Raw genomic sequence first — 24,040 nt, 5'->3', positions numbered from 1 at the left:
CTGAGCTGCTTGGGGGAAAAAACTTTGTGCAAATTAGTGATGTGTTGTAAGAGACTGGAAGTTTAATTGATAGTTTATCCAGACACAATTAACAGTGGCCTGCTGGTTTATTTATAGTTGAAACAAAGTGTTGTTGTTGCTGCTGCCTAAAATTTTTATCAGCATGACATTTCTGTTTGACTGTCACCTATTTCTGCTCATGAGACACAGATCTGTTTTGTCTAAATAGTCAAATAAAATGATAAAATAGGCAATAAAACTGTGTTTAAATCAATGGGGTACCCTACTTGTTTTATACAAATGAAGATGATTAAATTATTCATCTGTGTCATTCATATGGTATGTTTATTAGATGTAATTTCAGCACCAGGCGCTGTCCATTAGCAGTACGTTGCCTGCAGTACGACCTTAACAGCCTGGCTCAGAACAAGGTGAACTGGCCTCGGTTTGCATGCATCTCTTCATGCAGTGGCATTGAATATTATTAGATGATAAGAGGTCATATTTATCAGGAATTATATTAGACTTGAAATAATATAGTTATCTACAACAGATATATGAAAAATCATGTTAAAGTTTTGATGCAAACTATTAAAGTAAAAACTGTAGCTTTTGTCAAGGGGGCCAAATACTTTTGTTGGAAGGCCAGATTTGGCCCACGGGCCACTATTTGCCGACAACTGTTTTAGAGCCACAGAAATCAACAACATCCTGTCTATGTTCAACAGATTCATTTCCATGATGACGGAGCAAACGCCGTCCGCTGATGAAGGACACGTGACACAGTTGAAAGTCCAGAAAAAGGAAATAAGTGGACCATGACTTGGGATTATTTTGTTAAACTATTGTTTCGATGGAGGTCAAGACTGTGCTTTAATGCTTTTAATGTCAAGTTATCTATTAATTTTCATCACACTGGACTGGCATGATGATATTATGTAAACTGGTATCTCAGAATTGATTCTGAGAGGTGGGAAGTGTTAGCTTACGCAACAAAGTCAGAAGTGGATACATAAAAAAAAAAAAAAAACATGATTCAGTTCAGCGAGATGATAAATAAAAAATATCAATGTCACAAACAGCCATACTCTCTCACCTAACTACCATAACTGATTACTGGGCTTCTCTGTTCTTGACTGCCTACCCCCCCCCCCCCTCCTCTCATCCCAATCTTCCCATCATGCTGCAGGCAACTAAACAGATCCTTTGTTTTGGATCTTAGAGATGCCATAAAAAGCAGACTGTTTGTTCCACTCTCTCCCTCTCTCTCTCTCTCTCTCTCTGTATTTCTCACATTGTGTCATCCTCCTCACCCCTCCCTTCCTCATTCCCTTGTTCTACCCAACCAGGAGATGGTTAATGATTCATGGACAGGGTGCGCACGTGCTATTGTGAGTGTAGCATTACTCTATGGACATGCAGAGAACAGGGTAACATACTGTGTGTTGTTTAGGGCTCAAACGATATGCGTCTGTTGAAGATCAAAAGTTGCCAGCATCTTATCTTTTGAATATTCAGTATTCAGTGTTTTTAATGTAATTTTCATGGAATAAAACTATTATAATCATGTTAACCTGATCAAAATGTTGCCTTAGAAATAGAAGATGACACACGTCTTGGGATCAGAACTCTGACCCGCTATAATCTGATTATGGTTGATAGTGATGTAATATACCGGTCGTGTGGTTAGTGTTTCTTGATGCAAGATGTGCTAGAGTAAGCATGACATGAGAGTTTGTCTGTGCATGTGTTGTGTGTAAATATGTGTGTGAAAGGGAGACAGACAGAGGGAAGTGTTTATTAGAGTCAAAGCAGTAATCATTAACTTAATCCCAGCCTTCGCAGTCTCGCCTTAGTTTTCCTGGGCAGCTCTTGTTTTTATTCTTATTGCTTGCAGTTATTAAAACAGAATCAGATAATTTAATCTTGCTCTTCCTCAATTGCACTATCTCCCCCTCTCACCCTCTCTTTTCACGCTCCGCCCCTCTAGCGCCTGTCCTTTTTCTAAACTTAACACTCCAGGGATGCACCTCTGCTCAGGTTACAAATCTCCTTACTAACATCCCTCCATCTAGCACCACTGCCACCACGACTACAACCATTCACTCAGTGAAAAAAAAAAAAAAAGAGAGAGACACACCAGCAGCTGCCTATTAGCCTCCTTAAAAGCACTTCTGCTCAACAGAAACCCACAAGGTGACAGTTTGTTGAAAGGAAATGCAGTCTTTCTCCATCCACTCCTTCCTTCAGCTGGGGACAGACAATGAGGGGAAGTGTTTAGACTTAGGTCCATGGCAGTGGCAGACTTCATAGCCCCTTAACAACAGTATGATGGATTTGACAGGAGGAGACACACACACAAATACAAACACACACACAGTCACTTCACTCTGCCGACTTTATCTAAAAACAGTGTAATGTAAAGCCCAAGCTTTCCAGGCTCTTGTCTGCATTAAGAAACAACAGTAAAGCCGAGAAAGGAGGTCACATCCAGCAGTTCACTTTCTCTCCTCTCAGGGAGCCGACTACCTACCACCACACACAGCAACTTCATATCCACAGGCAGCTGACATTACTCTCATTCCATGCATTTGTAAGGAGAACACTCAACAGGAAGGAAATTCAGAGAATTCACTTTCAACTTGAATGTGGTTAGAAATAGTATTCATAAGATATCAGAGGAGGAAGGCTGTAATCTTGTAGTTCAACCAACTGGCCAGTTCATGTCAGACCATCCAGAGCTGTCTTTATTACATTTAAAGGTGATATTTAAAGCTGGATATACTGTTCAGTATCATGCTCAAGTTAACTGTGATAGCATGCTACTGGCAATAGAAAAATGAAAGCGTCATGGTGAAAGTTGAGTGTTGCTTTCTGTATGTTTTTTTTGACATGTTTGTGACTGACCAGGCACAAAAGCTAAAGGAAATATGCTTATTTGCTTTCTTTCCCAGAGATACATAAGTAGATCAATACCTCTCATGTCTGTGCGCTATAGTTTTTAGTTGCACTTTATTTTACGGTACACTAATAAGATGTAACAAGCCATACTTTGTATCAAATTAGACAAAAACACAATACACCTAAATTATGCTGTAATTAGACACTGCATATAATGCTGTATTAGACCCAAAATATACTATCCTATACTACACAATTGTACGAAATTATACTTTTATACTCTATATACTAATTAGAAATCAAATACAATTCCATATCAGATCCAAAAATATGCTAAAATTAGTTGCTATTCTTCCCTTACTAACAAATTCTGCTGTAATTAGACACCACATTTAATGCCACCAACATGGGCCTATGAGAGCTTAATTAGACTACACGGGCTGTAATTAGACAAATGTAATGCCATATTATATCAGGCTCATTAGAAGAAAACTGTACCATAAACTAAAGTCAAACTACATCTGGTCGCTACTTCACACGTCCTTTGTAGCCTGGATGTTCTCCAGAGTCCCATGGAGTTTGTAGGTAGTAATACATAGTGTAATACATGCTTCCTTGACGCTCGATTCCCATACCAGTTAAGACATCAGACCATTTAAAGCCATATCACCATCTGACTCCAGTAACATTAGGCTATGAAAACTGCCAGGACATTGCATCTTTATTTCCTACTGTTAGACCCTTATTAGACTTTCTTAGATGGTAATTTGCAACACATTACTGTACCGTAAACAATAGTGAAATCACATATCTAACCCTAACCAAAAACACATGTTAAATCTGTACTGGTGTAACAACGGGTCACTGTTACTAGATCTCTAGTTAATAGTAAATAGTATTACTAGATGAACATGGTTAATTGATGCACAGATTTGCATATATTAGTATAAGGATTAATATTTCATTACAAACTCCATGGGACTCTGGAGAACATCCAGGCTATGAGGGACATGTGAAAGAAGAAAGTGAAAACTGTAAAGGCCAAATAACGCATTGTCCTCTGAGCTGTCATTGTTTTGTCTATTATAAAGGCTATACCCAGTATAATATGGCATTACATTCATCTAATTTCAGCCTGTGTTGTCTAATTAAGCTATCATAGGCCCATGTTGACAGCATTTAATGTGGTGTCTAATTACAGCATAATTTGGTAGTAAAGGTACAATAGTGTCTAATTGTAGCATATTTTGGATCTGATATTGCATTATATTTGATTTCTAATTACACTATGATCTTGTAAAATGGTTTTAGTAGTGTATTAGGATCTCCTATTTGGTTTCTAATTAGAGTATAATTTTGTATAATAAAGTCTAAGTATAGTATATTTTGGGTCTAATACAGCATTATATGCAGTTCCTAATTACAGCATAATTTAGGTGTATGATGTCTAATTAGGGTATAACTGTATTACTGTCAAATAAAGTGCATATTATTTCTAGTTTTTGTCTAATTTGATGCAAAGTATGGCTTATTACATCTAAATTGCGACCCAGTTTTTTATGATCGGTTACATGCATGGTTCAATACACTTCACACAGTCAACTTTACCAACACACTGCTGGGCACAGCAGTTCTTTTTACACACAAAAACAAATCCTTCCAGCAGACTGACACAACAACTCATGTGTCGATCAGAGCACACTGAGATAAAAACACTAACAACAGGCAACACATGATGCATCTTTTCATGGCAGTCTTTAAAGTAGTATATCACTTTGGGATCTTTTCATTACAAAATACAGTTTGATTTGTACCTCTCTAGAACATACCACAGTGTATTCTACTGGAACAAGTCAGAGAAGCAGCCGGAAAGGTTTCAATGGGCTTTATTTTTGACAGTTTTTCTTGTTTTTCGGTAGTGGTGTTGTGGAATATAGATATATTTCAATGTGGTTATGATTTAGCAAACTGCTGTCTATATGACAGCACATGACATAGTTTTTGAACATAAACTCAGTTTTGAAGTGAGGATGTAAACATGTGAAATGTGCTGCAGATCCACAGAGTTTTGTTGGTTGTTTGTGTTTGAATGAGAAAAATATTCAGGAAATTTAAAGGTTGTAGCCCAAAACACATTTCCTTTGGGACATTAAAGTTTATCTCATCTCACTGAATACTTTTTTGTGTGTAAAACCAATGCAAATGTGATACAGTTTTGTCCATAATTGTTGCTGTTGTGTTGACTTTGTGAAGATACATACTCAGTATTGAACCATGCATGTAACCTATCATAAAAAACTGCAAGGAGGGAGCTAGAGCCATAAACACTGGAAGCAGAGGGAAATAGTTAGGCTGGCTCTTGTCAGTGTTAAAAAATATGCAACTAACACTTCTAAAGCTCACTGATTAACACACTGTATCTCACTAACTCATTGTATCACAAACAAACATGTACAAATTACAATCAGTTGTTGCAGGCTAGCTGTTTCCCCAGCTTCCAATCTTTATGCTAAGCTAGGCTAATCACCTCCTGGCTAGATCTTTACTTAACACACAGACATAAGAGTGGTATTGATCTTCTAAACTGATGCTCAGAATAAAAAGAGTGAATGAACATATTTCCCAACATGTTTAACTATAACCCAACAACTCCCTTCGTTTGTAGCATGGAAATATTACATTTATAGTGAAAAGATACACAGATAGTCCAGATGGTGTGGAGCATGACACAGGAGATGAAAATACTGGTAAACCCATCTGTAAGGCTGAATGACTATGGTTAAAATGATTATCAATTCATCACAATTGCATTTCTCAATCTTGAAAATACATTCATCAAAATTATCTGTCCATATCTTTGGTAATTACGTATGTGTTTTGTATTACAACATTTTAAAGCTGCACTAATTAACTTTTATGTGAAGAATTGTTTTAGCTTAGCAGGGCTTTTGGCTGTTTCCAGCAGCAGCAGACAGTACGTTAGTGACTAACTGGTGGGCATAGTGGAGAATTTAGCAGCTAAAGAGTCAGATATTTTTCTCATGATTTGGTGGAGACCAAAACAGAGCTAAAAGGAGAGGGAATATTGGATTTATATTTATCTGGTTGCCAACTGAATGCTAATGTTCCTCTGTTTAACATGCCAGTCAAATAAATTTCACAAGGCCACAAATTGTCATGAAACTGTGAACATTTCACACTCAGGTTTATTGTATAAAAAATAAACCTTGTTTTAAATACACAAATTATTGTGAAGTAAAAAGTAATTATTAACAACTTCAATTCATTATTAATTCTAGTACCGCCGAAAACATGAAGCCAGAATTAAAAGGATTTATGCTTGCATGGAAAACAGTTACATTACAATTGTGGTGTGAAAATGCTCAACCTGATAGACTGTTTGTATTGACCAACTGTTTAAATGCAATTAGGAACTGGATGACAAATCATTTCCTGCAGTTAAATGCAGATAAAACTGAAGTCTTGATTATTGCTTCTGATAACCTTCCCTCAGTGATTAGGCAAAACCTTGGTGCTTTATCCTTGTCTTCTCAGTCTAGTCTACATAATCTTGTTTTGATTTTTGACCAATCCATGAGTTTTGATGCTTATATTAGCACACTGACTTGATCATGTTTCTTTCACCTAAGAAACATGGCCAAACTCAGGTCTGTTTTGTCAGGAGCTGATATGTAGATGCTATTATATGCTTTTACCACTTCACATTTGGTCTACTGTAATTCTCTTTTTACGTGCCTTAATAAATTTTCCTTGGAACACTTATAAACCATACAAAATGCTGCTGTTAGGATCTTAATATGATCCAAGGTGGTCAACATTACAACTATTTTAACCTCTGCATTGGTTTCCTGTTAATTTTAGAATTCATTTTAAAATCTTGGTGCTCATTTATAGAGGCCTACACCATGAACCAAGCTCTTAGGTCCTCTAACCAGGATCTTCTAATTGTCCCTCAGATACATTTTAAGACTTGGGGAGATTGTACATTCCAGTTGGCAGCAGCTACGCTTTGCAAGTCTTCCTAAAAGTCTGAGGTCTCTGGACTCTATGGACTCTTTTAAAAAGCAGTTAAAAACCCATCTGTTCAGACAGGCATTTAGGTACCATGTGGTATTTTATGTTTTAACGTTTGTTTTTCCAGTGTGTTTTATTTATTGGTTATCTTATTTGTCTACTGTATTTATTGTTTCTTTTGTGTGCCTGTGAAGTACTTTGTGACTGGTGTCTGTGAAAGGTATTATATAAATAATCTTTACCTACTTACTGTAGGCACGGCTGGGAAGCACAGACCACTTACTCATAATGTTTTAAAACTATTACCTGTGACTGACTTTACAGTTAACATACAGAATCAATAAAGAGCATATGAATACAGACCATCATCATTTTATCCTCTTGTTTCATGATTACTTATGTCACTTTATAAGGAGTTCAGCTTCTGTTTTAATAGCTTTCAGTTCTAAATGTATTTTGCCATAGAATGTTTTTAATTAGTCTATCTGAACAGCTGAAGCATGGTCATACTACTGTACTACACTACCCAAAATGCAAGTGTTTTTTTATGCTTTCCTAAGTGGTATCAACACCAGAGCGGTTAAATTAAGTGCAACAAGTTAAATTATACTTCACTAAACTTAAAGGGACTGGAATCGGGTGTTTTGGTTTTTTTTAAATGCACCCTTTGACTTTTGTTCTAGAGGCCAGGTTTGTTCATTAATGGGCAGTGCAAGCAATCAAAGTGAAGAGAAGACAAATTAAAGGCAATTCTGGTATGAAGGATTTTAAAAAAAAATGAATGTCTGGTTGAACTTTACTTGATGTTTGCTCTACTTCATAGTCTGCACTACAACACTAAAACTACTAAACACATTTTGGAACCACTTGAGCCAGGGTGTGGCAAGTACTGTACCATCCCAGAGTGCCGTGTAACACAGATGTTTTCTCATGGTAATTTGAGACTTTCCCAAGAGCTGCTCCCTGCATGCATGTCTTGTCTCATAAAATGTGTGGTATGATTTAGCTATGCATGTTAAGAATTAATGTGTCATTGTGCATGAATTACTGCTGTTAATTGGTCATATGATGCAAAGGGTTGCTTGAAATATAGAATATAACAGAGAGAGCTGTAGACTTGAGTGAGACTTCAGTGGAAAATGAGGATTTGAGAGCTAACTTGGATGTGTGTTAGACTTTCCTGTCGATCTGACCTGAAAGCAGCAGACAGGTTTTGTTGCATTGTGTAACTGCTAGGACTTTGACTCAGTGTGACTGAATTAAGAAAATCATTGAACAGAAGGAGGAGCTTAATGTTATTTTTCTCTTCATCATGTTTTGAGGAATGTTGCGTCAGTGCTTTCCTCACTGCAGCATGACCCACTGCAGCACATGTTTATGTGCTACTACCAGCTTTTAGTTACTGATGATTCATTTTTTTATTGTTGCTAAACAGTGATGAAATTATTTTGTATACTGTACCAACAGTTAGGAGAAACAGTGTGTTACTCATGGCCCAGTGATAAGTCTGTAAGACCATATCATAGACCAGACTGAGCTAGTTTAGCCATCTGACACAGTTAGTGCATTTAATTATCATATCCCTGCAGACCTTGCACCTACAGTCCACAACACTATGCTACTAACCAACCAATTTTTTTTAATTTTATTATGAATAAAAACATTCATGTTTCAGGCTATGAGCAAGTTATTCAGTAAAATCTCAATTTTTGTAACAAGACCAGAGACCTAACTGATCTGTCTTAAAGCACTTCTGATATGAATTTAGTCTTGCCCTGAAAAAATTTGAAAGATCTCTGGAGACCACAGATACAGTATAAACTACCCTGCTATAAAACACTTCTGATCTGGCTGTGTTTCACTAGCAACCATCATATTTGGTTGCCTGAAAGTTGCCCTTACTTTGAAAATAGTTCCCAGGGTGGCCTAGTAAAAACAAGACTAATGTCACTTTCAAACACACTTTCAGACCAACATTGGACCCATCCATGAGACAGTTGTCATCTTACTTATTACTGACTCCAGACTCCACATTGATCAACTTGAGAATTACACTGATTTACATCAAATAGTTACAAAACAAAACAAAGCCAGAAAAAAAAGGACAAATCCAAATTTTGACTTGATGATGGCACTAGCTGAAAGGTCAGGGGATTACCAAAATTATTACATGAGTATACATGAGTGTCTGAACCAAATTTCATGGCAATGCATTCAAAAGTTGTCAAGACTTTTCCCTCAAACCACAAACTGGAACCTCATGGTAAAGCTAGATAAAAAGTCAGGAATCACCAAAGTCAGATGAATATATCCTCTGGGAACTATAAATGTACAAAATTGTGTGCCAATCCATCCAGTAGGTAATTAGATATTTCACAGCAGAAGTGAAAAATTGGACCACCAAAGTTGGTAGGCCTCATCAATCCACATGAATGTCTTGTACCAAATTTCTTGCCAATCCTCCAAATAGTTGTTCATATATTTCAGTCTGGACTGAAGTACTGCCCCTTGAGCTGTTAGCATGGCTAAAAATCAACCTTAGTAACCTATTCAGTCACTGTTACAGTTACATTCTAAGAGATTTTCTGCGTAAACCAGATGATTCTTGTCATCTCATCCTCAGTGCTTCACTTTAATAATTATTTTTCTGTTTGAAGTGGTGTTTCTACACCTGCAAGAGCATTTTTTTCCATTTTTATGAGAGGATGACTCAAAGGGAAATCAATCTTGAATTTGACTGGGAGGGTTCAATGCTTGATTAAACAGTGAGAAAAAAAAAAAAAACACACACATCTTATGAGTACTGAAACTCAATACTGAATGCAACTTCTCAACTGTAGCTCCCACTAACTTTGCTCCTTGCCTGTTGGGTTAGCGGAAAACAAGGGACTTTCTACTGTCAAATTATATCAACTGCTGTTGACTGGCAGTATCAGTGCAGGTATGGGAACACTGCATTGCACAGGTTCACTCTATAAAGCAGAACTGAGTCGAGTCTCTCGCAAGTGAAGCACATCCAGAGTTCAGAGGTTGACTGTCACTACAGACCACCTGCTGCCGCTTTGAGCTGACCTGATGTCTGCCACCAACAGATGATGAGGAAGAGGCTGCGTGGCTGGAGGGCTCTCAGACAGCAAAGAGAGAGTCCAGAAGAAAGGAGAGACTGTCTGAGACCACTGTTCTTGACAGGGCTTTCATTCAACAGCATCTGCTCTGTGTCTCTCATCTGTCTGTATCGAGCCTCAATAGCCTGATAGATTCAAGAGACACTCACAAGAAAACAAGCCTTTGCTTTATGATTTAGTCAATGAACTTGTTCAAACAGCGCCGACTCTATGTGAGTACATTCACTTTATAGAGTGAGACACTGTTACAAGATTGTGCTTTTGGAATAAATGGTGTGTCATGATGCTAGGGAGGCCGAGAGAGTAGAACAGCAGGCTTATGACCAACGAGTCATTAGTTGGGACCCCTGAATGGAGTGAAAAAGCATCTGTAAAATGGCACCTCACTTCCCAGAAGCTGTACTTTCAGTTTACAGTAAAGGCCTCAGTATGCTTCAAACAAAGTGCTTGCCACATAGTCTAACAGCATCTGAAACAATCTGACAATCACACCCACATTACACAACGATTTGCCAGTTGTGTGACAGTACGTAGGGTCTAAACTTCTCTCTCAAGCTTCTTTTATTCTTCAGCTTGGTATGTCACTTTTCATCTGTGCAACCATGTGCAACTCACCTTAAATCTTAGGTTTAAGGTGTGTACTCGCAAGCATGATTTGTGACATCACAACTAGTTTGGAGCCAGTTGTGGACTGATATTCAACCTACACAAGTATGATGTGGAAGCTTGAAGCCTTCAGTGTGCATACACTGAGAATGGACTTTACAGTGAAGTAGGAGGCATCTTGTATCCAGCAGTTCAACTTTTTAAATGAAAAATATTTGCATCTTTATAGACTCTGGATTTTTCAATAAAGGAGAAGGAATAGATGGTAACTAAACATGTCTGTGAAAAAAAACACATCAGACACAAATTATTATTCAGAGTAAAGTATTTTTATACGTCGTGTCATCATGTCTCATCATGTCTTGTCATGTCTGGAGGGGATTTTTAATGCACAGACATGAGAACTATATTGTTGTTTTTTTTTGAATAAAAAAGCAAAGAATTGTATTTCCCAAAATACTGAACTTGTTTAATGCTTTCAAAGGATTTGGCTGGTGATTTTTATATTTTTATTATTTATTGTCGGTAAATCTCATCTGCCGAGCCAAACCAACATAACAACCATGAATTGATCCTACTAACAAGTATTATGTGTGTATCCAAAGTCTGATATATTGTATTCCTCTGTGCCATAGAGCTCCGTTGTTGTCCAATGCTGTGTAATGTACATGTTCCTTTGCCCTGAAGAGTTTGGGCATGTTAGTTTGTTTAGAAACAGCCCCAAAGACTAATAACAGAGATCATGTTTTCAGTCTCAGGAGAGTAGTTCCGTGTAAGGCAGACGTCACTGCCTCAAGCTAGCAGAACAAGCTTGCGAAGCACTGTCAACTGAACTACTCTCTGGAGACTGAAAATGTGGTCGCTGTTGGAGCTGTTTCTAAACAAACCCAGTGCAAGAGTGTGGCTCATTGATGTGTTTTTGGACAACAACAGAGGTCTACGGCACAGAGGAATCAGAATTTGAATACACACACAATATTTGTAAGTAGATCAATTCATTGTTGGTTTGGCTCTACACATGAGATTTGTTGACAATAAGAAAAATATAAAATAATCACCAGACATGTGTGGAGTCATGGCACATGTCATAGCCATTTAATGTGAGAATGAACATTTCTGTTGCAGGATTTAATGCGCCACTCTGAATATTTCACAGGTTATATTGAATTTAATAGATTTTACCTGCACTCCATTTTGGTAAGTTGTACTTTTTTTACTTAGCAAACACTTGACATTAATATGAATACTGAATGATTGCTGAAAAGTTCACCTGTCCTCTGTTGGGTGTGTATCTTCATCATTCGTAATAATCAACTTTATTAACATTGACTGCCTGAAAAGGGTGTTTTACTCATATAGCATCCCTGAATCATAAAACATTGTCATTGACAGTCCTTCATCAAGGCTGGTAGTGTATACTATTTAAAAAATATATAACATAAAAACACATTCAGTCAGTATCATTAAAACATAAAAACCATTTTGATTCTTGAACCTCCTCTACTGAAATTTAATTTTTTTTGCAATATCTCTATATATTGGATTACTATGTACATACATAATCCATTGGCAGCAGCTGCTGCCCAGGCTGTGTAGTCTGCTTACCTAACAACATTTCTCTTTTCAAGAGCTATATTATTGCTGAAGCTGTTATAATCCATTGTACGCTGTCTGGGGCAATTGCTGTCTTTGCTGCCAGATGTGTCAGGTGTAATAAGGCCATGAACCTCGAGCAGGAAAAAGAATGTACTAACAAGTAGGCAAGAATCCCTGCACATTGATTATTTTCCAGCACAGACCTTTTATTGCAGGGGCAGCAGGAAACCGCTCGGCCACAGTTCCTTGAAATCAATGAGCACGAGCCTCCCCGCCCCTCTGACCACACCACAACTACCCCCTCCACTCCCTGCTCAGCCTCTACTCCCCACCTGGCAGTTACAGACCCCCATCCTTACAGTACTTTGACCCACCAACGCTTTTTATCCTCTCATCTTCAAAATGGACAGAGACAATAGCTATATCACAGTGAGAGAAAGTAAGATACAGTGAGACAGAATAATTTGCACATCAGTTGTATGAGACATATGTTGGATATGACTACATCTACATTAAGCTGGCTAAATTCTAAAACGCCATTTTCGAGCAAAAACATACATCCACAGCAGGACTTTCAGCTTGTTTCTGAAAATACCTCCATCCACGCTAAAATGACCAAAACAGGTAATTCTCCTCCTACTGGGCATGTTTGGAGGGCAGATGTGCAAGTCAGCCACAGAAAACCAGTGAAGAAGAAATGGTGTACTATTTCTGTCCACGGTGGCTTCCTGACATTTTGTTTATTGCAAGCAGATTACAGTTTCAGCAAGAAAAAGGTGGTAGATAGCTATGTTTAACTCTAAAGAAGTCATTAAGTAGACAATAAAGAGAATAACTTTGCATGAAGCCGTCCATCATTGTTGTTATTGTCGCTGTGTTTCTTCTTCCTCTTCCAATGAAATACAATGAAACGCAGCGCTACTGTCCCTGATATGACAGAGTTTCTACAAAGCTCTGTTTTCCCCATATACACTATAACACCAAGCCGGCGTTTTCAGTTTAAACACCCTCCAGAGACCGTTTCTGCAAAGCTCCGTTTTCAGGGGAGAAAAATGTTTTAGTCTGGAAAAAGGGCCAAAATGGAGAGAAAAAGATGCATCACTTCATACTGTATGACCAAGGGGAAAGGTGTTCACTAAAGGCCTAAGAAAAAATAATGAAAGAATTTTTGTACTCCTAATAAATATTTTAATTATTTTTATTCACTGAAGTAATAGTAATCATTTCTAGATCATAGTTATAAACTTGGACTAATATTTCTTAGCAAACATTGGATTAATATAACGGAATGGGAGATGGACCAATCACAATTTTGGCACACTTCGTTAAACACAATAACAAACAGACCGGATCAAGCGAAAGGTAAAGAAAAATGTTCTATTTCTCTGTATGGTACTTTCCATAATGTTAATATGAGCCTGACAGTGGCAAAAACAAGCACTATTAGTGGATGTACACTGACAGGGCACTATTGTTCTGTTGGATTACATTGCAGTCCGACGGCCGACTGCAGCGCTCTCGCTCAATACTGCACTAATTTCAAAAATTGTTGACATCTGACACAAACACATTTAACTTGTTTGTATGGCATTGCTGCTTTTACTTCTGGCAGAGAGATATTTAATTTACAATGAAATTCAAATATGTCTAAGCTCAAACAAACAAAAATATTGGATTAGTGTTGGATACATCTTTAGTTGTTCAACAGTAGCTAATGATTATTCTAGATATTTTACTTTCATTCCAGCTAAACAAATATGTGAAATAAGTCAATGTAATTTGCTTGTTTCATTTATTGTCACAAAAATAGGTAGGCCTAGTCGTTTATATGTCACACTGAAATTTAGTGATGTCGTGATAGCTAGCTTTGTGTGACTGGTTTTCCAGAATGACCTTTGTTTGTTGTGAGACCAGTCAGGGCAAAGACACCTTTAATATGCTGAACTTCCATGTGACAGGAATCTGTCTGTTATTTTTATAGCCATGTTTGATTTCTTTATTGCCACATGTGGTCCTACAAGGCCCAGGGTCCAGACCATGGTTCGCAACTGCTGTATGATATCATCCAATAGATGTTTAGATACCTTTCAACACCTCTCAGAAACTTAGCATTAAGAGAGACAAGATTTCTTCAGATATCTTCAATTAAGACATTATTTTGACAAAAACATCAAAAACATTGGAGAGAAAGAATTGAGTCTGATTGAGATACTCTTTGATGCACATATAAGTAATATTAACAGAAGACTGATTTCCAAGCTTTACAAGCAGACAGGGGTCTCTCTACAATAAATCAAGGTTGGAGAAAGAAGCTAACATAAAGCTAACAGATGATAATTGGTTAAACATATGTAGAACACAGTACCACCTCAAGCTGAGGTCTGTAGAGGGAATTCTCCTGGAGAAACACTTTAAGGTCTTTCATAACTCTGAAAATATAAAAGTTACAAAATAAACCTGAACATTGGTGAATATGTGATAGTATGTCTGCTGGTCTTTTTCATATTTCTTGGGAGTGTTCTAAAATTTCTCCTTATTGGTTAGATGTAGTAACAGAGATACAATCAATAATCGGCTCAGAGGTTGATTTTGAGTTTAGTGTTATTTACTTGGGAAACATTCCAACTGAGCTCAAAAAGCATGACAGATATTTATTACAGATACTACTAGCAGCAAGTAAAAAAGCAATAACCAGGAAATAGTTGAACAAAGAGTCACCAACAATCCCCGAATGGATAAAAATAGTTGAGGATATTTATGTTATGAAACAACTGACAGATATTTATTACAGATACTACTAGCAGCAAGTAAAAAAGCAATAACCAGGAAATAGCTGAACAAAGAGTCACCAACAATCCCCGAATGGATAAAAATAGCTGAGGAAATTTATGTTATGAAACAACTGACTTTTTCTCTGTGAAGAGAAAGTTGAAATCTAAATAAGTCAGTTTCCACTGCTGAACATTTGACTGTTTGTTAAATTCAGACAGTCTGCCTTCCAGTCTGTTCTCTTCTGTGCTGTCAGTTACACACACACACACACACACACACACTCACACCTCCAAAAAAGTGAGAAAACTGTGTCTTTTATCACCAAGCAGTAACCTCCGGGGCTGGAAAATGAAGCCAATGCATCAGTGCCAAAAACTGCAGTTCCTCTAATGGCCACTTGAGGCTGGCTCCAAAAGTGAGGCAATCCCCATAGACCCCCATGTTAAAATGCCCAAATTTACAACAGAAATTAACATGTTTAGAGCCTGGTACAAAAAACGGTTTTGGTCTCTATAGCTAATTTCCCCTTTCATGACAACTGTATGGGGGGGTGAATTTTTTTTTTTATAATTCACCCATTTAAATGTTATTAAGCTGTAAAGTCATGCATAATTAAGGACGTGGCTGCTTTGAGTGACAGGTCACCAGCAGCTGGGTGGCTTGTTTCAGCAACCAGGCTTCATTCAGCCTGCCTCAGCTTCATCTCTTTGCCCATTTGGATTAGCTGGGAGTTAGGTGGAATCAGGCACTGCCAAGATGGCGACGGCCAGAGCCGCCCACTTTGAGCTTCAAAACCGCTCTTCAGAAACCAATGTGTGACGTCATGGTGGCCACGTTCATGTTTTTTACAGTCTAAGTTTATCACTTATACATTCAAAATCAGTAAGCCATACTCCCAAAATAAGGTCGGGCGTAGGGGAGAAATCTGGTTACCGATACTGATCTGCTGCATATATGTGGATTTACAGTAACCATGTTACTACAGTGCATGTTAATATGTTCTTCAAGTACTCGTGTAACCTGGTTTGTCTGAGTCACCTGGTTACTTAAAGATCCTCTCCAGGCATATAATTTGTGTCTAACATGGTTTTTCCACAAAATAAGTATACTTACGTTAAAATCCTTAAAATGACATTATTCCCTTTCCCTTAATAAAAATTCACATATTAATATTTTAATATACTTAATTTCAGACGTTTAACTGCTGGACACGAGATGTCTCTACTTCACTGTAGAGTCCATTTTCAGTGTATGTGCACTGGAGGCTTCAAGTTTCCACATCACACTTGTGTAAGTTGAATATTGTACCAGGATCGGCTTCCAAACTCGGTGTGATGTCACAAATCATGCTTGTAAGCCCACCCCTAAAAATATGATTTTCCATGAGAACACAGAAACTTCCCACTTTCAGCAGATGAATGTGAAAACAGCCTTCTAGTGTCAAACTCTGCACATACATCATCCTGTACAATGAATCTCAAACATCCAACTGAAGGAACAGGAAGAAAAACACATTTGAGTGGAGGTTTAAGTGCATGTAAACAGACTGAATGTATCTTAATGATTTTGGTGATTTCCACACACACATTCATGCACCCCACAGGATGAATTTTAGCAACTTTGGTCATGAAATATCATCTACTGCCATTGTCAGGTCAAAATTCCAACTTTCCAATACTTTTGTTTACAACCAAATACCTGTGAAGGGAGTAGCAGGAGATGGACCCAAATGCAGGAAGCAGTAGCCAATATGAACTGAAGAATGTCTCTTTTTAATAAAGATTCAGGTGTGAAGGCATAACAAAACAAAACAGAACAGAACTAGGCAGAGCAGAAAAGAATAAACAGGGGAGACTGAAACTGAACTGAAACACAGGACTGAGATACTAACTAAAACTAACGAGGAGATGAGGTGCAGGTGGGGAGATGGGTGGAGAAACTCAAGTGAGAGGAATGATGAGATGAAACAGGAGAACGGGAAAGAAGCTGATAGGCTGGGGAAAACACTGTGAAAAGGGCAGGGCTAACAAGACTGATGCAGGGCAGGTGTAGAGGGAAAGTGTGGAGGGAAAGGCAGAACAGACACAGGAAGAGAAATCCAGAGCAGCAGAAAACCAAGAAACACAATCCTAATAATTAATCAACATATATAAACCTGTCCAAGAATATACATGAATGTAACCTACATACACAGGTACACTATAACCTGCAAACTCTCCTATTTACAACTTAATGATGATGCATTTCAAGCATGGCACGCAGAGGCTGTAAATACAAATTACTCAAATCTACAGAAACAAATGTTAAACTCCCAGTCATATTTCACCACTAGTGTGAAAGCAAAATTCAATGTCCTGTACAAGGGCATTCTCCCACTCAGTCCAGTATAACAAACAGGGAAAAAGTCTGAGGGTATTTGGTGGACTGGAGTACAATGGCAACTAAGGAATAGAGAGCCAGACATATAATGATATTCTCATCAGCCACAGCAGTACTTAAATGCTAATTAGCAAATGTCAGCATGGTAACCTTGCTAAACCAAGATAGTGAACATGGTAAACATTGCCCCCTAAACATCAGCATGTTAACATTGTCATTGTGAGCGCGCTACCATGCTGACGTTAGCATTTAGTTCAAAGCACAATTGTGCTTATGTACAGCCTCAAAGAGTTGCTGGCATGGCTATAGACTCTGTCATCTCTGTCAATTTTTCACTGGAGAAGAATCACTATGGATCTATAACCATGCAAAATGAGGACAACATATATAGCCTCCCAATCAGAAACAGCACTGAAATATATTGAACATACATAAATTTAACCACCACTCTTGGCAGAGAGTGTAGGACATCCAGTAAGGTGTACTGCATTTCCCAAGAGCTCTTTGTTTAAGTGTGCAGGGATATTCACAACCTTGGTTCTTTCATAATGAATAGCACAACAACCTCCACCTTTACTATTCTCCCCACCATCCCTCAGTGTCTCATTTTGTCCTCTATCCCCCCATCTCTCCCCCTATTTCTCCCCCTTCTTCCATCCCAGGCTATATTTTGACGTGTGACCATGGGGAAGGTGACCACACTCAAGGACTACACGTGGGAGGGTTGTTCACATCAGCAAATGTGAAAAAAACAGAAGTTCTTACATAAATTTAGACAGAGTTCAGACCACACATAGTTGGACACAAGTTTGCAATAAACGTTGATCCTCTTGAAATAAAAATGAAGAGTATCAAGTTTATGTTGAGGTCAGACTTCAAAGTGGAAGAAGTGCAGTGCATGCTTTTATGAGCAGGAAGAACATTTTTTATGGTTAACTTTCACTGTGATGGATTCAGATCATGGCTGCCCTTTTAAATCAGATCAGAGTGGGGCCTGAAAAATTGCAAGATACAGTGAGTGAGTCCAGACGTCGTCTGTCTTGCTCTGTCTCGACTGCGCTTTTTTTGTGTTTTGTTTACCTCCCTTCGTACCCTTCTTATGGTCATAAAACACTTTTGAAGATCAGGAGCCAGTTCTCTTACCATTTTGTGAACTCTGGGACCAATCTGACATGACCAGTGGAGATCCTCTGGAGTGCCTGCTGGCAAAAGGGGAACAACATCAGGAAGAAGAGAACGCCCAAAAAACACAGAGGGAAACAAGTTGGGGTCTGAAACAGACTGAGGAGCAAGGCAAACTGTCCACCCTTGCCCAGTATCTTGCTTGCAAACCTCCAGTCACTGGAGAACTAACTGGACGATATCAGAGCAAGGATAACATTACAGTGAGACATCAGGGACTGTAACATCCTTTGTTTCATCAAAACATGGCTTTGCAGCTATTGTCCGCACAGATAGAATGGTGGAGTCCAGCAAGTCCAAAGGTGGAAGAGTCTGCTTCATGACAACCAACAAGTGGTGAGATCTAAGGAAAATTACTGTTCTCTCCCTGTCCTTCCATCCTCACCTGGAGCATCTGACCATCATGTGGCGTCCCTTCTACCAGCCCCGTGAGTTCACATCTGTAATCATCACAGCAGTCTATATCCCTCCGCAAGCCAGCACAGACATTGCCATATCCAAGCTGCGGGAGGTAATCAACAGACAACAACACCACTGCTAGAAGCAGTTCAAGAAGAGCTACAAAGCCGTCTCACTGCCGGTGTTCTGCAAATCAGACCATGCCGCTATTTTCCTCCTACCAAAATATAAACAAAGAATCGATCACTGGACTGACTCAGAAATGTTCCGCTTGACCTTGGATGATGTCAGCAAGTTTACAGAAGTAGCATTGAGCTACACCAGTCCACCAGTACACCAGAAACCATGGGTCGACAGAGCTGTACGATCGGCTTTAACTTAAAGCACCACTGCTTACAATGCAGGGTCGATTTTGGGGAACTATGTGAGAATGCTGTTCATTCACTACAGCTCAGCATTCAACACCATAGTCCCCCTCACCCTGGCCATGAAGATAAGGACCCTAGGACTGAACATCACATCACACCTCATCAGTAACCAGGCTCAGGTGGTTCGGGTGGGTCGACTGATTTCTGGTCCACTAAGCCTCAGCACAGGTGCTTCCAGAGGCTGCATCTTGAGCCCCCTGCTGTATAACATCTATACCCATGACTGCAGCATCCTGACAGGCAGCATCACTGTCTGGTATGGGAACATGACTGCGGCACCCTGCAGAGAGTGGTATACGTTCAGCTGAATGCACCACCAGAGCACCTCTTCCCACCCTTCCCCCCCTACACCAGGAGGGTGAGGATGAGAGCCCAAAATATCATAAGACACACTTCACACCCCAACAATGGACTGTTTAGACCGCTGAGGTCAGGCAGACGCCTCTGCAGTCACATGGCCAAAACCGAAAGACTGAAGAGGAGTTTCTATCCTCAGGCCATCTGGATCAACACACACACTTCACTTTAACATAAATTTCCACACACAGATGGACACTCTTGCAATACTGCGCACACTCTTTGTTACTGCCACTATCACTTGCACACCAGGTCACTTTAACTGTAAATACTGGTTGATTCTGGAAACTGGTAAGATTTGTATGTGTATATAGTTTTACCTAATTTGAAGCTTAGTAAATAGTGTCATCTTGCACTAGTATTTTTTATTTTACCATATACTATTTATCTTATTTTATCTATTTACTTATTCTATTGTTGATCCTTTGGACATTCTTGCACAGTAACTGAGCATCCCCTTCATTTCACTGCATGTTTTACTTTGTATATCTGTGCATGTGACAAATAAAGCTCCTTGAATCCTTGAATCCTTCATCACTTTGACCTCCAACCCAACAGTATTGACCGGTAAGAGTGCGCAGAGAGAAATAGGATGAAGCAGAGATAGAGAAAGGAAGAGAACATGGACTGAAAGCCAATGAGCTCCATGGTATGCCAGCCTGAGATCTTCTTATTGAATTTGATGTCAAGTCCTTTAAGAGTAGAGATCCTGTAAGACAAACAGAGGATTAGATTAGAAACATGGCCCCAAGTCATATGTCTGTCTTACTGCTCTCCCTCCCCTCTCTACCCGTTTTCCCTTTCTCCTGATTTCCTGTCATTTTAAAAAATTTTTATCCATGAATGTATGTGTGTGCCAAATGGAGCCTGGTTCACGTATCCAGAGGCTATAAAGAAGAAGGAAATAGTTGGTGCAACAAAACAATGAGCCTGGCTACATGCTTCCATATGGCTGCCTGGGGAGCCTGAAATTGACAAGGCAGACAAATGGGAAGAGAAATGAAGGGAAAAATCAAAGGGAGATAGGAGCAGTCATATCTGTCCCCATCATGTTTGTGGAGCCAGAACAAAGTCCCCAAAGGATGTTTAGTGGCTGGTGGCCAGAGACAGTGGTTGATGCTAAAGCTAGTTATGGATTGGTTTGACATTTGTCATTGTTTTCAATGGAGGAATAATGACAAAATCCACTAATTCTGGCATAAAGTCATGCCTGCAGAAGCAACATAATGACTAAAATAATAATTCTCTGATTTTTTTACCATTTCCCTATACCATAATGTCAAAGCAGATGATGTAGACATTGGATCCAATAGTTATGTTTCCATGAAAATATTCTACATTTTAAGCAAATTTCTGAAAATTTGACAAAATGATTCAGTGCATGATTCCAACTACATTTATACTTAAGAGGATGTGATGTAACAAGATTACATATTAAACCAATCACCAATAAGTCAAGTGCAATACACACCAGATGTATCATATTGTAGCACAGTGATTCCCAACCAGGAGTGCTAGTATCAACTGATTTGATTACATAGGAAATTACGATTTTACTAAAAAAAATATATACACATACTGAGTCAGCTATTACAGTTGAACACCACGTAAGAGTGGATGAAAACTTGCACACGTGAGCAGAAGTGTAAACAGTTATCTAAATGGTCAAAATAGTTAGCTAAAAGTAATGGATAAACAGTTGAAAGTACAGAAAGTACAAGCACAAAGTACAAGGGGGCCCTCACAGTTATAGTAATTAGTAATGGATAAATGGTTGAAACGTCCAACTTCTGCCACTTAAAGTGGTAGGAAATAAATGTAAATTTAACCAAACCATGCCATGCGTGAGGAAGTAGTCAAAATACAGTAGCAAGGATATACTGATCTGGGGGAGGAGGGGGTGATGTGATAAAGCTGCCACTTTTCTGGAAGAACATGTCAATGCTGGGAAGTAAAGGAGTCAGTATACTTCAACTGAAGTGCTTTTTGACTGTGACCAGGGTGTGTACTTGTCTCTTAAGCTCTCTTTCCTCTTTCATCTCACAACTACCTCTGTCACTTTGTTGCATGTATAACCAAGTGAAACACCTTGAGTGCCTTTGAGGAGAGACTGTCCAGATGTGTGCACTGTTATCTCCATAGAGGTGCAAAGTCAGAGGAGCTATTTTGGGAACCCTGGTACCAGAGGGTAAATATCCCATATATTTTGTCCATAGACAATCGACAGTTGGAGCACTTCTATTGCTTAGATTGGCACGAAACTCTCCAAGTTAAGTCATCAGTATAAAAGATGAACAATTGTGTTAGAAAATATCAGGTTCCATGCTACATGTGTGGCTAGTGGTGGGTGGAATCTAAGGATTACAATTTTGAGAAAACTGAAAACACAATCTCCATTTTAAATCAATTCACTTATAAATTGTGGTTAATTTTGGATGATCTCAACAATGTGGTGTGTTTTGTTCTCAGCTGCAACAACTAAGCATTCTGAATTCACTTCTGATCTAATTCGCACTTCTGACTGGCTTCTTCTCCATAGCAACAGCAGCCTTGTCTCGTGGGTATTGTAGTATTTTGAGCTGTCCACCATGCCAAAGTCACGTACAAAACATGATTGCTCAGAAACAAATTTCAAATAATTAAAACTGTTGTTCATAACTTAAACCTACGGGATTTTTACATTATTCAAGAGAGTCTGTATAGTGACTGTATTCTCACATAGTACTGTGGTTTTGCATTCACACCACAAACAAATCCACCAAAGTGCGCATGGAAGTGGGTTGAGACTGTTCTTCTCAGGCAGTCTTGGTCTGGTTCTTTACAGACAGACAGACAGACAGCATTTGTGTTTTTTTAATTAATATATTTGCCTCTTCTGCAAATTCATTCCTGTGGTGTTTTAACAGCTGTGGTGAGAATGATTATGACGTGGAACATGAGCGCTGTCTGGACTTGAACGGCCAACACTGTGGTCACTTACATCCCTGAAACCCCACCTTACTTATTCTTTATTCAATGGGATTTCTGATGGAGTGGAGGCATCCAACATTATAAATATATCAGCTATCACTGCCAATAAAAATTTTGGCTTTGGGATCTGCATTGATGGGGGGCAACTTTTTTTTTGCCTGCACACAAAAAAACTAGCCAAACTGTATCATCTTTGCGCCAACTGGTTTCAACTGAAACAAAAGTTGCCATATCCTAGTTTTCTTGGCAATTCTGTACATTTCAGCTAAAACCCTCTGTTATGAAAAATGAATAGTAAAACTGATTAGATATGTAAACTTGAGGACCACATGAAAAACTTTCTACATAACTTTTTAGGAGGCCCTCTCTCAGCTTGTGGCCCTAGTTAGTCCACCTATTCTCCTGACTGCGACGAACTACTATCTTCACAAATGTTTAATATCTATACTCCTTGTCTCCCTTTCCAGTGAAATAAAGCGGCAAGAGCATTTTTCTTCTACCCACCATCCACTCTGGAAGCAGTGAGGACAAACTAGCAAACTAATGCACATTTACATTCTCTGCTCAGCCTTCTTATTATTCACACTGTGAATCACAATAAATAATAGAGAAAGACTGAGGAAATCTGACATTTTGACCTGAATTCAGATATTATTAATTCAGATATTAAAATAAGCCTGCCTAAATTGTACACCCATGTTAATCAAAATAATTATTGCTTTCTGGTTGACTGACATCCTGCATGGTTTATCAAAGCTATGGGTTCAATATTCTCATGTTATTCTCATGCTCCTTGACTATCCTGCATCTGTTAGTGAGCATTCACTGCTCTCTGTTAGCACCAACACAGAGACAGTATCCAGACAGATTGATTGTGTGCACACCAAATATTCAAGTGTTGAGTTTTCAGTGACTATTATGTGCAGTTAAGTGATGTTTGGAAGGTTGGTTGTTGACTCAGTTCTGATGCTGCTATTCAGATCTAACAAAGACTGTTTAGTTGACTCTGATATACCTTACAATCTGATATAAAGTAGTTTTTTTTACATAGTATTTTGTATATATTCATATGTGTAGAGTTAAATTAATGCTAAAAAATTTGCTGCAATGGCAGTCCTGAGCTATGTACAACATATACCGGTACATTATTTAACTGAATTAATTAAATTTAGGAACAAAAACACCTCTTTTCATGTTAAGCAATAACCAGGCATCCCACTAAGAAACACTGCATGGTGCCATAATATTCCAGAGCAGATTAGTGCGTTATCCCCCTTGTCCTTGTACCTG

The 24,040-nt window shown here is 38.6% G+C and overlaps 2 long non-coding RNA genes across 4 annotated transcripts in view; both read right to left on the bottom strand.

Annotated features, from left to right (window-relative positions):
• Window positions 1-17,008, bottom strand: part of LOC122969849 — a 30,004-nt gene extending 12,996 nt beyond the window's left edge. The window contains exon 1 of the long non-coding RNA XR_006399101.1: window positions 16,734-17,008. This is a non-coding gene — a long non-coding RNA (uncharacterized LOC122969849). The remainder of the gene's footprint in view (window positions 1-16,733) is intronic.
• A 2,245-nt stretch (window positions 17,009-19,253) lies between these two features.
• LOC122969850 overlaps window positions 19,254-24,040 on the bottom strand; it is a 33,067-nt gene continuing 28,280 nt past the window's right edge. For all 3 annotated transcript variants that reach the window (XR_006399102.1, XR_006399104.1, XR_006399103.1), the window contains one exon: window positions 19,254-20,489. This is a non-coding gene — a long non-coding RNA (uncharacterized LOC122969850). The remainder of the gene's footprint in view (window positions 20,490-24,040) is intronic.

This window comes from Thunnus albacares, chromosome 19 (assembly GCF_914725855.1).
Source record: "Thunnus albacares chromosome 19, fThuAlb1.1, whole genome shotgun sequence".
Lineage (NCBI taxonomy): Eukaryota > Metazoa > Chordata > Actinopteri > Scombriformes > Scombridae > Thunnus > Thunnus albacares.
Note: the sequence above shows the minus strand (reverse complement) of the source record. Positions and strands in the feature narration are given on the sequence as shown.